Source organism: Triturus cristatus, chromosome 12 (genome assembly GCF_964204655.1).
Source record: "Triturus cristatus chromosome 12, aTriCri1.1, whole genome shotgun sequence".
NCBI lineage: Eukaryota > Metazoa > Chordata > Amphibia > Caudata > Salamandridae > Triturus > Triturus cristatus.
The window spans coordinates 246,660,534-246,674,826 of record NC_140595.1 but is presented as its reverse complement, the minus strand read 5'-3'; positions in this window follow the sequence as shown (position 1 = coordinate 246,674,826).

The window sequence follows — 14,293 nt, the reverse complement described above, 5'->3', positions numbered from 1 at the left end:
GTGAACCAATACAAATCAGGTATCATTTTTATCAGGAGACCAAGGGGCACGCTGGGTGGTAGGACATTTGTGCTGTCGGGTGATCCCAAACACAAATGTAATGAACATTTGCTGTTTTAGCTAAATTTGAGGTTTGCAGGGGATTCTGGGTAGGAAAACATTGGGGGATCCACGCAAGCCATACCTCCCTGGACTCGCCCGTCTGTCTAGTTTTCAGAAATATCTGGGTTAGGTAGGTTTCCCTAGATGTTCGCCGAGCCCAGAACCAAAAACGCAGGTGACCCCCTTGCAAAACCAGTTAGGTTTGTGATAGGTAATTTTGATGTCTCAACAATACGCTTTGGGCCCTTCTCTGAAACGGGTACTATGCCCACCCACACAAGTGAAGTACCATTTTTACCAGGAGACTTTGGGGAATGCTGGATGGGTGGAAGTTCGTGGATCCACGCAAATTCTAGAAAGTTCCATCACAGAAATGTGGCAAAATGTTTTTTTCTTTTTTTTTTTTTTACAAAGTCTGGTAAAGAATCTGGTGAGAGCCACACAGGTCACCCCATCCTGGATTCCCCTGGGTATCTTGTTTTGAAAAATGTATAGGTCTGCTAGGTTTCCTGCTGACAGAGCTAGGATTCGAAATCCACAACTAGGCACATTGCAAAAAAAGGGTCAGTCTTCACTGAAAAAATGTGATGGGTCCACGTTGCGTTTTGGGATGTTTCCTCTTGCGGGCACTAGTCTACCCACACAAGTGAGGCACCATTTTGATCAGGAGACTTTGGAGTACACAGAATAATAGAACAAGTGTTATTGCCAATTGACTTTCTTTGCATTTCTGTTTCCAAATGTAAGACAATTTGTAAATTGTAATTTTGAAAAATGACCTCTAATTCACATACTTGTATGGGTACCTACAATTTTGGAGATGTGCAAATAACCACTGCTTCTAAACTCTATATTTTGTTCCCATTTTTGAAATGTATAGGTTTCCTTGGTACCTATTTTTCACTTTTTATATTTTACCAAATAAATTGCTGCATACCTGGTACACAATGAAAAACCATTGCAAGACACAGCTCAATTATTGGCTCTGGGTCCCTCGGGTTCTTGGTGAACCTACAAGTCCTATATATCCCCGCAACCAGAAGGGTTCAGTGGACTTAACGGTACATTGCTTTAAACGATCTGTCATACTTTGAAGAAGTTACAGGTGAAACCGTTGGCACAAAAGGCTGTTTTTTTCAACTCAATTTCAATATTTTTTATTTTCAACTGTTAGTTTCTATAAAACAACCCTTGAAGGACCCACACAAATCACCCCTGGCTGATTTCAGAAGTTTGTCTACCATTCAAACATGTTCAGGATCCAGTATTGCTTTCACACCCATTTTCACCACTAACTGGAAGGAGGTTGAAAGCACAAAAAATAGCAAAAATAGGTTATGTCTCAGTAAAATGCCACAACTGTGTGAGTTTTTTGGTTTTCTAACAAAAGTCTGCTTGTCCCTGAAAGCTGAGCAAATGGTGATTTCAGCACCACAAACTCTTGGTTGATGCCATTTGCAGGGAAAAAAAGAGACTTTCGTCTGCAGCACTTGTTCCTATTGTTTCACAAAAACAAACTTTAGCTGTATTTTGGCTAATTTCTCACTCTCCCACATGACCACTCACTCATACCATCTCTTACAGACACTCACTCACCCATACAGTGACTGATACATCTTCTCAGAAACACAGCTACTTACAAACCCACTCACTCACACATACAGCCACTTAAATACCACTCACTCACACAGCTACTCAGTCACTCATACAACCATGCAGACACCCACTCACTCATATCAGTACTCACATAGACTGTCACACACCCATACAAACATTTAGACTACCTCTTGCTTACCCATACATCTACTCATATACCCTCTAACTCACTTATACAGCCAATAACACTGAGTCACTGATGAAATCTCAAATGACATCACTGATGACATCATCCACAGAACCACTCACACCCCTATTTAAGCATTGATATACCCACTAACATACCCATACAACCACTCATACATCCACTTACGCATCCAGAGCCACTCACACAGCCACTGACTTACCCATACACGGGGGAGAGGATGTGGTTCGTCGGCTAGACTGCCGACTTTGGTGCTGGAAACCAGGGTTCGAGCCTCGGGGTCGCATCCATATCCTGTGATTCTGGGCAAATCACTTAAATCTCCCCATGCCTGAATGCGTAACATAACCCGTGCTCATGTAAAGCGCTCCAAATACCTTCGGGTTGCGTTCGCGCTATATAAAATCTGCAACAAAAAAAATACATTTACTCACACAGCCAATCACTCACCTATACAGCTACTCCCACGTATTCACCCATGCAGCCACTCACATACCCAGTCACTCACCCATACTGCCTCTCAACAGAGCCACCCACATACCCATACAACCACTTGCATACCTGTTCACACATCTATACAAGCACTCACATGTTTACTCACTCACCTATGTAGTCCCTGAGACTATCACAAGCACACACACATGCAGCTATTCACAACCATACAACCACTCACACTAGTCACACACACATATACAGTCAGCTACACATTTACCTTTCCACAACACTATTTTTTTTTTTTAATGTAAAAGGTTGTTCTGACAACAACCTTTTTTTTTTATTTTTTGTGGAACGGTTTTGTTTTTTGAATGTCTAACTTTTTTTTTTTAATGTTATCACACAAAATGGCAATGACGGGGGAATTGTAACAAGCAACACAAAAACAGTGCAAAATCTAGGATAAATGGACAAAAGTAGCAAGAATGGTGCCTTGCAGCTTCAAGGATGACATCAATTGACTGCCAACCAGCTGTGAGCATAGTGCTGCAGTCAAGGCAATATGTGCCAACACGCCTTAACTCAGGGGCAACTTGGAGACAACACCTCTCTACTTCACTAGGTACTCTCTCCCCATGGACAGATAGTAAAGGAGAAGATGTAGATGGTTCCTCTCCATCTCTCTCCTTCCGTGACCTCTTCAAGCTGTTGTGATAGTAAGACTTAAGATGGTACAACATTGAAGTTGTACCACTGGAATATTTTTTGCTGGTACCTCTTAAGAGGGTATTGCCACACAAACTGAATTTCACACATGTTGCCTAAGTCTTCGACTCTCCAGAGAGGCTAGTAAAAAGATTCCCATGCAATTCTCTGCTTTTTCCATGCAGGCCCTTCATCACCAGGCTTCTGGAGCTCCATCTCCTGCCCCTCTATCTGCTCTGGGACCTCAAGATTCTCACTACTTCCTGTTGGCTTTTTGAAGACATAAAATGACAATGCCAAAGCTCTAATTAGAGAACTGTACTAAAAGCAAAGGGCAGCTTCAATGAATGATCCAAAAATGAATGGAAGATTCAAGAACAGAGAAATGGGTGGGGATTTCATTTGAAGATTAATGAAAACTCTCTGCTCCAATGATATCTCTTTGTTTCCAGGTCACATGATCTTGCAAATGCTGATGTCATCCCAATTACTGATGCTGTCGCAACAACAGGACGTTGTGTAGTTCCTGGGAGTACCCCAGGACCTGTGCGTTTTGGATGACTTAAACTGAGGGCTTGGTGTCCCAACCGTTTCCGGATACCCCCACAGGATAGGTCAACCATTAGACTAGCTTGCTCTACAGTGCCACTACCAACCCCCTGTATTCTACAGTGGTGTAGGTAGTCTCTGGCAATCACTGAACATGACAACCCTGATTCTTCAGGGATTGTGGAAAACAGTACAGTACTTTTTGCTCAGACACTCGTGCTTGCTTTCTCTCAGAAAATACACAGGATGGCCATAAGGACATTTCAATAAGAATTTATTGGTCCAGCGACAGCCTTGTGTAAAACATATGTGCTGCGATAATCAGGAGACAGAAGCATATAAAAGATATATTGCTAGTACCAATATCGTAAATTGTAGATACATTTCTACCAGTGTGCTAATAAGATGAAAATAAACAGTTCAGATAAAAACAGTAGCACTTGCAGATTACTAAAATGCGCGCCCTAAGTAATTCTCCTAGATGTACCTAGCCTAACCTGGATGTGTTGGTGTATATGCGTATAGCTATGTGTATCTGTAGCCACGAAACCCCTAAGGATGAACCAACCCCCTCACCTGATGGTTTAGAATAAAGAACACCATCTTTGCATCGAGGATGGCAACCCGCAAGGGATGTCAGACCGCTGCTTGTCAAAGATTCAGCATGCAGGACCCCGTCTCAGCTTGGAAGGAATTCTCTAATTTGTAGGGGGGAGTGAGGGTCTTTTATACTAAAGTGGTCACTCCAGGGTTTTTTCTAGAATCAATATGTTTTTAAAAGAACCATGGATGTTTTAAAAACTATCACTGATGCATTTCTAAACAAGTGCAATGATGTGCAGCTGGCTGTTGGCCACGGATGAAAAAAGTAGTGACCCGTATACAGAATAAACCTGCCGTGCCTGGGAACATGTTTATGTACATCAGGTACAGCGATTCAGATAGAAAACTGAGAGCCGGGTGTCGAAGATACAGGAGCAAGCTATTAGGTAAAAGGTGAAGTACTGGGTTTTTTAGATCCCAGCGGTGCCAGGGAACACACCCGAAGACTTCGAGTTCTTCCTGTCTCAGACCACAGAAACACAGAGTCTTCTAGGTGAAGTCAAAGATCGAATTTATTGGCTGCAGACCAATCACAGGTATCCGAGAAGTACACCACGGTGTATGTTCTCAGGAGACTGCCCCCGAACCAAGACCCAGTCTTCTCTTATATACGGAATATTACGCTCTGGGCAACACCTATTTTACAAGTGGTTATTCACATATTTTACTACAAACGAAAAAGACAGAGTCATGATGATGATCCCACATTTCAGTTCGGTCAGCCCACAATTATTTACCCAGCGAGGCTCAGAACCCTCATCAGATAATCAGCAGACCCCAATAAAGACGGGCACCTCCTCCTCGTAAAACAAGCCATGAAGCAGGAAACAAAGTCAGATGTAAAAGGGATTAGGCAGGGTTCGGGTGGGATGAAAGACTTTATGGTATGTCAAGCCCTGATGCTAATCTCATTTGGCCGTCGTAAAAGGAACTGGTCGGACAAGATTGACCTCGGGCAGCGGAGTCAGCTCGCACAGGTCACGAAGAAGTCACAGAAGGTGTACGTGTCCTTTAGGCCTAGGCATGGCCTTAGTGCGCAGCATATGTGAGGGCAACCACAAAATGGCTACCGCTCTAAAATGGAACCAGAGGATTCAATATGTAGTATCGTATACAAGGTCGTTTCATCGATGAAACGTAATGAAAACACTCGTACATACCGCATTTGCCATTTGCGGTTCGCTGATACCAAAATCGGCATGATAGGGCCATGCCTCCAACGTGGTTCCGAAATTTACAGTACCACAGACCCTCCTTTTGCCCTTACATAGGCAACAACTATACTTATACTAATCTGAGTCCAGGTCTATATTCATAAGGCCATGGAGATGTTGCTGTAGCATCATCCTATTGCTTAGCTCGTCCCTTGGTACAGGTTTCCTTACACATGATGTAACACAGAGGCCACATATTGAAGGAGCACACTGTACACACAGACAGAACAGGAAAAGAATGGCTAAGATCATCCCAGTGGCTATTAGAATCTTTCATCCCCAAGCTGATATCAGTTCCCAGAACCACCCCATCATCGACCAATTTCCTTTATCCACGTGAATAGATTCGGAAATCTTATGCAGTTTGGAGATGGCTTGATAGTCGGAGCGTTATCTGGTATGAAAATACAGCAACTTGATTGGATAACCTTACATACCCCACCACGGTCTGCAAGTATGACATCTAGAACCATACGGTTCTGCAACGTCATGAGGCGATCCGCTTGGAGCTCAGCTGTCAAATTACCAAGGGCACCGGCCGTTATATTAACAGTGGATTCAACTACACGAGTCAGTTGTCTCAGGTTCCTACTATTGACCATTGGTCCCCAAAACGGCAGGAAACCCATGAAGAAGTCTCCCGCTTCCTGACCGGCAGTATCCTCCTGATTAACAACGCCTCTCACAACTCTGGTCTTGTGATAATCAGAGGCAGCAGTAAATGTCGGCGGTAGCAAATTTGCAACATAACACGTGCCCGAGAAATCAGGGGGCAACCATGTATATGCTCGGTCATTACAAACGAAGTATGTACCCTTGGCAGCCAAAAACGCAGGGGAAAACTGTGATGGAAAAATGTGAGTTTCAGTACAGTCACTCTTCCCTAGTTGAGCTCTTGGATTCTGACCATTGCCTTGTAAACAGAACCGACCTATGTGGGGTACGACCCAAATTGGGGATGAACTTTACGCTGTTTTTCGCCCAGACTAATGCTATACCCCGTCGCGTTCCAACCTACATAAGCTCGCAACTCATCCTTGGGAATAGATGAATATGCATCGATATCTCTGCTCATATCAGCAACTCCTTTCATCAAGGCCTTATTGTTCGTGCTAGGTCTATTGGAACGCGGTGGTCGCGGGGAATAGGTCTCAAGTGCAAAAAGAAACATAGTCTGGAATGCCCATGATGACCCATTATAGCTAAATGGCAGCACTAGATATGGGATACCCTTATTAATGGTATGTGGCATCAAACCACACACCCAGCAATTTGTTGTATTCATAACTAGTTGGTGCTGGTGCAGGAGTTGAATAAACGAATTGTTTACGAACTCTGAACGTCTAGCCTGTTCGTGTTCAGGCAGTGGGTGGAAAGAGTGTAAGAAGACAGTAGGAGGAGGTATGGGCTGTATAGTGGGTGTAAATGACACTTGAGAAGACAATAATACATAACCTACAGAAAACATCATCATACTAAATAGTACAAACAGACATAATATTACAAAACGTTTGCTATTCATTACTTTACATACTCTGCTCTTAAAATTTATTTCCTCAACGGGTCTCTCCATCTCGAAAAACTTCATCCTCTAATCGTGCTGTTCGCGGCGGATGAGTGTCTTCCGCTAAAGAGTACACCTGTCAGTTCAGGGAACGCCCTAGACTAACCAGAACTGTTGACCTAACATCTCCGGCTTGTACCCCAAAGTCTTGGCACCGCGACCCTACAGCTGAACCCGGATGGTGGTTCGGAAAAAACAAAAATCAAAAAGCTCTTCATATGGGAGAGCTGCAGTGTCAAAAAATGGCAAAGGAAAGGAATTATATATATATTTTTTTTATTTGTCCATAGTCTTGGACCTCAAATTAGAACGGCTTCTCCCAGGTACTGTCTGGTCCTGAAATAAAAGTTCAGGCTCTGTAGTGTCCAATCGAATTGACGGTGGCACAGCTTCCTGCAAAATGCCGTCGTTTTCTCGTTCTGAAATTGTTCCTTTTACGTGTGCATCGCTAAATGGCACGAAACGAGGCACAGTGTCAGTCTCAGAATCAGCGATACCCTCTTGGACCCACCGGTCGTACGGTAGAGGCAAAGGGACCCTCTTACAATGTACGCCGTGAATCCAGTTCTTTTTCCCTTTCACTCGAACAGCTGATCTTGTCGAGAGAAGGACGAGATGGGGGCCGGTCCAACGGGGCTCATCATTTTTCGTCCTTTTGAAATTTTTTACCAGCACCCACGATCCAGGATTGATAGGATGTCCTGGAGCTTCAGATACCTGAGGTAGAGTATCGTGGACCTGTTGGTGTAAGACACGCAATTTAGCCGTCAATTCATACAGATAATCAAGCAGTACTGGGTGTTCAATTTAGCTGATTTTTGTCGGTCTTGGCACACCCCATATATTGGCCGGACGGCCAAACACAATCTCATACGGACTAAGTCCCACTCGTGAATGCACAGTCATTCTTGTTGATAGGAGTGCTAAGGGCAGCGCGTCAGGCCATTTAAGACCGGAGCTCGCCTGAATCTTAGCCAACTTAAGTTTCAAAGTGCCGTTGTAGCACTCTACTAGTCCAGCTGATTGGGGGTGATTTGCAGCGTGGAATTTTTGCTTTATGCCTAGTCCCTCACATACATTCTTCATCACTCGACCCACAAATGTACTCCCATTATCACTCCATACCATTCTTGGCATTCCAAATCTAGGGAAAAATTCTTTGACAAGGGCTTTAGCTGTGGATAAGGCAGTATTGTCTTTCAGGGGGTATGCTTCTATCCACCTTGAAAAAGCGCAGACAACAACAAGTACATATTTCAAATTGTTGCACCTTTCCATGTGGATGAAATCTAGCTGCAAAACCTCGAACGGATACGTTGGAGGCGCAAAATGACCAGCTGGAGTTGGGGTTCCTCTACCAGGATTGTATTTCAGACACACCATGCAATTCTTGACCACTTTCTCTACACATTTAGGAATCCCAGCATTTTGCCATACTGGAGCTAACAACTTACAAATCCCTTTCACACTAATGTGGGCCATTCCATGAGCCATTGTCACCACTGCAAGCACATACGCATCGGGTAGCAACCATCGCTGATGTTCTGACAAGTCAACCCAACAACCATTTTCATCCAATTTACCCTTACCTTCTCTCCACATACTCAATTCTTTCTCCGAAGCTTCAGCTTGAAGGGACTTCAACATTCCAACATCACCAACCCATCTTGCAGGGCCTGCAACATACATTCGATTCGTCACATCCTTTGCTGTTTCTTTCGCAACTTCGTCAGCAAATGTATTACCACGACCAACATCATCGGTAACTTTCTTGTGTGCACTGCATTTCACAATCGCAACTTGTAACGGCAAGGTCAATGACTCAAGGAGATCATTCACCAACTGACCATTCTGAATTTTAGTTCCATGCGAAGTCAGGAACCCACGTTCTTTCCACAAGCTCCCAAAACTATGGGCCACGCCAAAGGCATACTGACTGTCAGTATATATGTTCACTTTCATTCCTTTCGACAACACGCATGCTCTTGTAAGTGCAATTAATTCTGCTGCTTGAGCCGAATTATGTGGTATACGCGCAGTTTCAACAACCGTGCGCAAAATCGTGATCGCATATGCAGCAGTCGTATCACCATTCGGAAGCTTGAAGCACGAACCATCCACCCATAACGTACCATCACACTCAACCAAGGCAGTATCTTTAAGATCCACTCTCCCTTTTGTTTCTTCTTCTGTTCTGAACAGACAATCATGCTGTTCAATCCCATCTGTGTCTGCTGAAATCGGCAATAAAGAAGCTGGATTCAACGTGTTGCACCTCTTTATGTGTACATGACTCGCTAATAGTGTCAACTCATAACCTGACAATCGAGCACTAGTTAAGTGCTGTGTCTTGGTCCTGTTTAACAACGTGTCCACTGCGTGTGGAACCATCACAATCAACGTATTGTTCATTACTAACCCAGCAGACTGTCGAATAGAAACAGCTGCTGCCGCTGTGGCTCTCAAACAACTTGGCAATGCCTTGGCTACCGGATCCCAAATTGACGAAAAATACGCGCACGGACGCTGTTTGTCTCCAAAAGACTGTGTCAGCACTGACAATGCACAACCTTCTTTCTCGTGAACATACAACGTAAAGGGCTTACTGTAGTCGGGGGTACCCAACACAGGAGCTGAACATAATGCCTTACACAATTCCCAAAAACTTTTCTGACACTCTTCAGACCATGGGACGGGATTCGGTGTAACTTTACATGTCAGTGCTATTAAAGATTTGCCAGCAAAGAAAAACTCGGGATCCACTGCCTACAGTATGAATTAATACCCAAGAAAGCACGCACTTCTCTCTGTGTTCTTGGCACGCTCAATTGTGCAATGGCCTGAATTCTTTCTGGGGTCAGTTTCCTTCCCTCCTTCGATAAGAGATGGCCTAAATAGGTCACTTCTTGTTGACAATATTGCAGTTTTGAGAGAGACACTTTGTGATGAAAGGTAGACAAATGACGCAACAATGACAATGTAGCTTCTTTACAAATCTCCTCAGTATTCGCGGCGATTAGTAAATCGTCAACATACTGAATAAGGGTAGCACCACTAGGTAAAACAATTGCATCAAGCTGCGCTTTTAAAGCCTGACTGTATATTGATGGACTATCACAGTAGCCCTGTGGAGCACGTTTAAAGCGGAAGCTTCGTCCTCCTAAACTGAAACCAAATATATCCCTACTCTCCTCTGCAATCGGGATGCTAAAGAAAGCATTCTTTAAATCGACCACTGAGAACCAAGCAGCGGAAGCTGGAATCATAGTTAACAAGGCAGTTATATCAGGGACAACTGGAAATTGTGGCACAACTATCTTATTGACCTCTCTAAGATCGATCACAAACCTGTAAACAGGTGGCTGAGAAGGGTCAGTACGTTTTAAAACAGGCAGAACAGGACTATTGCAAACGTTGCCTCTTGTCTCTTCAATTACATCCTTTTCAATCAAATCATAGATAATCGCTAACAACGCTTTCTCACCTTCATTAGAGATCTTGTACTGGGGAACGCGTGGCAATTAAACATTGGCTTTCAAAGTGACCACGTATGGCGGTATTTCCAAGAGACCCACATCATTAAGACCAGAAGCCCAAAGGACATCCGGAAGAGACGACAATTCAGCCGGCAGTTTATTCCCTGACAAATACATTGGAGAAATCACTTCCCTACCCAGTGTAAGTTGTACTCCCGAGGGGGAACAATATAATGTTGCATGTAATCTCTTTAACAAATCCAATCCTAACAGGTTTTCACCACAACCTGTCGTTAGGATAAGGGGTGCTTTCAGCTCACAAGGTACAACAGAAAGGGGCATAGGACTAGAGATCGGGTTCCTAACCGGGGCGCCAGAAAAACCTACTGAAACATTCATTTCGCCCGACAATGGCGCGCCAGGGAGTTTTGAATGCATAATTGAACTCTTTGCAGCACCAGTATCCAACAGAAAAGGCTCTGACACGCCCGCTGTAGTCACCTTGACATACGGTCCACTCTGGTCCACTGGCACTGAAACAACTCCCTCTCTTTGTCTACGGCTATCCTAGTAATCATTACCTTCCGCATTTTCATCTTCTGCATAATAGTCATCATTATAGTACTGAGCTGTCCTACCAGTTGCATTGGCTTGCTGATCAAAACTATTCATCGTATTTTGAGGCGGAAGAGGATGCGCGTTCTGGGGAACATTCCCACGCCCTCTACCTCTAGGAGCTTGCTGACCACCTCTACCTCTCGCGTCATAAGCATTATTCGTACGCTGCAACAATATAGGACAACTATACTTAAAAGGACCTTCTTCTTTGCAATACGAACACTGATTGGGGCCTATAGGAACACGTGGTTGAGAATACCCGAACCTTTGTGAGTTACTCTGAAACTGTTGGGGTTGTTGATAGATACCCTGACCTTGCTTATAGTTATTCTGACCTCCACGTGGCGGGTAAGCCTGCTGTAAAAGAACCTTCGTCTTCAATTCTTTTGTTTTCTTGTCTGCTCTATCGTTCTCATCTTTATCCCTATTTTCGTAATACTGTGCAGTAGCCAGTATTTGTGCTGAAGAGGAAACAGCCCAAGAACTCTCAGATTCTTTCAATTTCTTACACAACTCGGGAAGAAAATTATGCACAAATTTATCAACAAATAATCGTTGACCACCTTCCGTACTCATATCTTGTCCACTATGGTCGATAAAAGTTTCTTCAAACCTGGTGAAGAAATCGGACACTGACTCATCTTTCTTCTGCTTGCATGCCGATAATTTATCCCAATTCACCCGCATCGCGGGCATTAAAGTTTTCATATAATTAATTATTCTACCAGGGAGTTCTGCTACCGCGGGCTCAGGCTTGGCACCACCAACTTGTCTAGTGTCTGCAGCAATGATATTAGCCCATGTGTCACCCAGTTCTGCAGCATGATATGCATTACGAATCAATCCCCACAAAGGCTGCGGAACAACATTCCCGAACAACATATCTATGTCAGCTAAATTCATGACACACGATTCTGCAGTCTGTGATAAGTCCTTATAATATCCTGCAGGGTTTTTACGGGGGTCAGGCAATGTCTGCTTAAGTGCTATTACTTCAGCTCCCTTCCATGGCACGTGTACCCAAACACGCTGAAAATGTGGCTGAACAGGTGGGTTAGCATTTAAATCACCAGGTCTCCAAACTGGAGGAACCTCACGCATCGGATATTGGCGCGCTTTTACCTTTTTTTCTACAGGGAACTCCTGTTCGAACAACGACTTATGACAATCCCCATTCCTGAAGGACAACTACGTCCTAACTGCTCTATCAACATCGGGGCCCACAATCGTGCCTTTTTCAAAATCGAACCGTACATGACACAACTCCTGCGGGCTTGAGTCTAGACCATGATCTTCCAATTCCTCACAGAGGAATTCACACATTTTCTCAAAAACGTATCTCTGTTTTGGTGCTTCCCATTGATGAAAAAAATTTACAACAGATTCTACATCATATCTTGAAGAATAAACAATCCATTTATGTGCCATGCGGTCTAATATTTCTTTCTCTCCAGAACCAGGCAGCTGACTACGCAACTGCTTACGGTGTGAACCAGGGGTCGTACTAGATAACCCGAAGAGAGGCGATATAAAACTAGTGACCGCACTAGTTATTCGTTGTCGTGTAGAAGGAGAGGTTGAGGCAAGAACAGGGGGAAAGACAGAGGGAAGAAAAACGGGTGCAGATACAGGTACAGGGATAGTATCGGGAAGGGCGCCGGGAGAGGCAGTTGATGTACTAGGTAGAGTCGCAGGAAGTGCAGAGGAGATAGGTAGCGAAACCGGCGGTCCTTGAGAGGGCTGCGCCGTAGGGATAGGAGCCGGCTGAGGAGGAGCTGGCGGCTGCGGGAAAGCTTGCGGCAAATTAACTGGAGGCTGTGCATTTAAGGGTTGCGGAGGTGCTGTAGCACTCTGCGCATACGGGGGTGGCGAACTCAGCAAATGTGACATTAGGGGATCTTTCTCCTTTTCTTTTGACACATCTTGCTGAAGGGGCGGCAAAACTGGGTAGCATTTATCGATCACTAGTTTACGTTGCCTGCGCAACTGCTCATTCATTTGTTCTTCTTCATTATCTTTAAACTGCAAAGCTGCTTGCATTATCGACATACCTTTCCCCTTTTCATTCTTCTTTGCTAATTTAATTTCTTTCTGTTTGGCTTCTTTTCGCCATAGGCGGAAAGAATCAAACATCGCCGGCCGGGCTTTCTTTTTAAATAATTTAACTTCTAAGTTATCTAAGATATCTGTGTCAAAACTACCCTTTTGGGGCCATTTTAAGACACCATCCTTCCTGGTGTATCGGATCCATACTTCATTATACGTAATGGGCCCACGCCATGTTTCACATAAAGCTCATAAGTTGGAGTTCCAATTGGAGGAACCGGACACGAATCCTCTAAATCGGGAGTCCCTATTACAACCCAAACAAAACAAATTTCCAAATATACTAGAGCCAGGCATCCTTGCTCACTAGTCTAGTTTCCAACTTCAAAGGATTATCGAATATGATAGTCTCGTGAATACACGAGTCCTTCGGCTTTGGCACTTGCAAATTCCAAATCAAAGCGATCCCAAAGGGATACCAAACTAAGAACCAAACTAAGGACTGAGAGACGCTCCACTTATACTTAACTGAGGTATCGATGACGTCACCAGAAGACTCGTTTCATCGTTTCGCTCTACCAAATCATCAAGGGTCCAAAACAGGGCGATAGTCAGGGCAGCAGTCCTTTGTAGCCGTCGGGACACGGAGAACCTCGCAGTACAGACTTTCGGACCACGTCGACATGCAGGGGTCGATGAAGTGGCGGCCTTCCTCCAGAATTTTCACACGAAGCTCCTCACGAACCTCTGGCTTGGACCGGTACCGCTGAAACCGCCCCACGTTGGGTGCCAACTGAAGTACTGGGTTTTTCAGAACCCAGCGGTGCCAGGGAACACACCCGAAGACTTCGAGTTCTTCCTGTCTCAGACCACAGAAACACAGAGTCTTCTAGGTGAAGTCAAAGATCGAATTTATTGGCTGCAGACCAATAACAGGTATCCGAGAAGTACACCACGGTGTATGTTCTCAGGAGACTGCCCCCGAACCAAGACCCAGTCTTCTCTTATATACGGAATATTACGCTCTGGGCAACACCGCCCCTATTTTACAAGTGGTTATTCATATATTTTACTACAAACGAAAAAGACAGAGTCATGATGATGATCCCACATTTCAGTTCGGTCAGCCCACAATTATTTACCCAGCGAGGCTCAGAACCCTCATCAGATATCAGCAGAC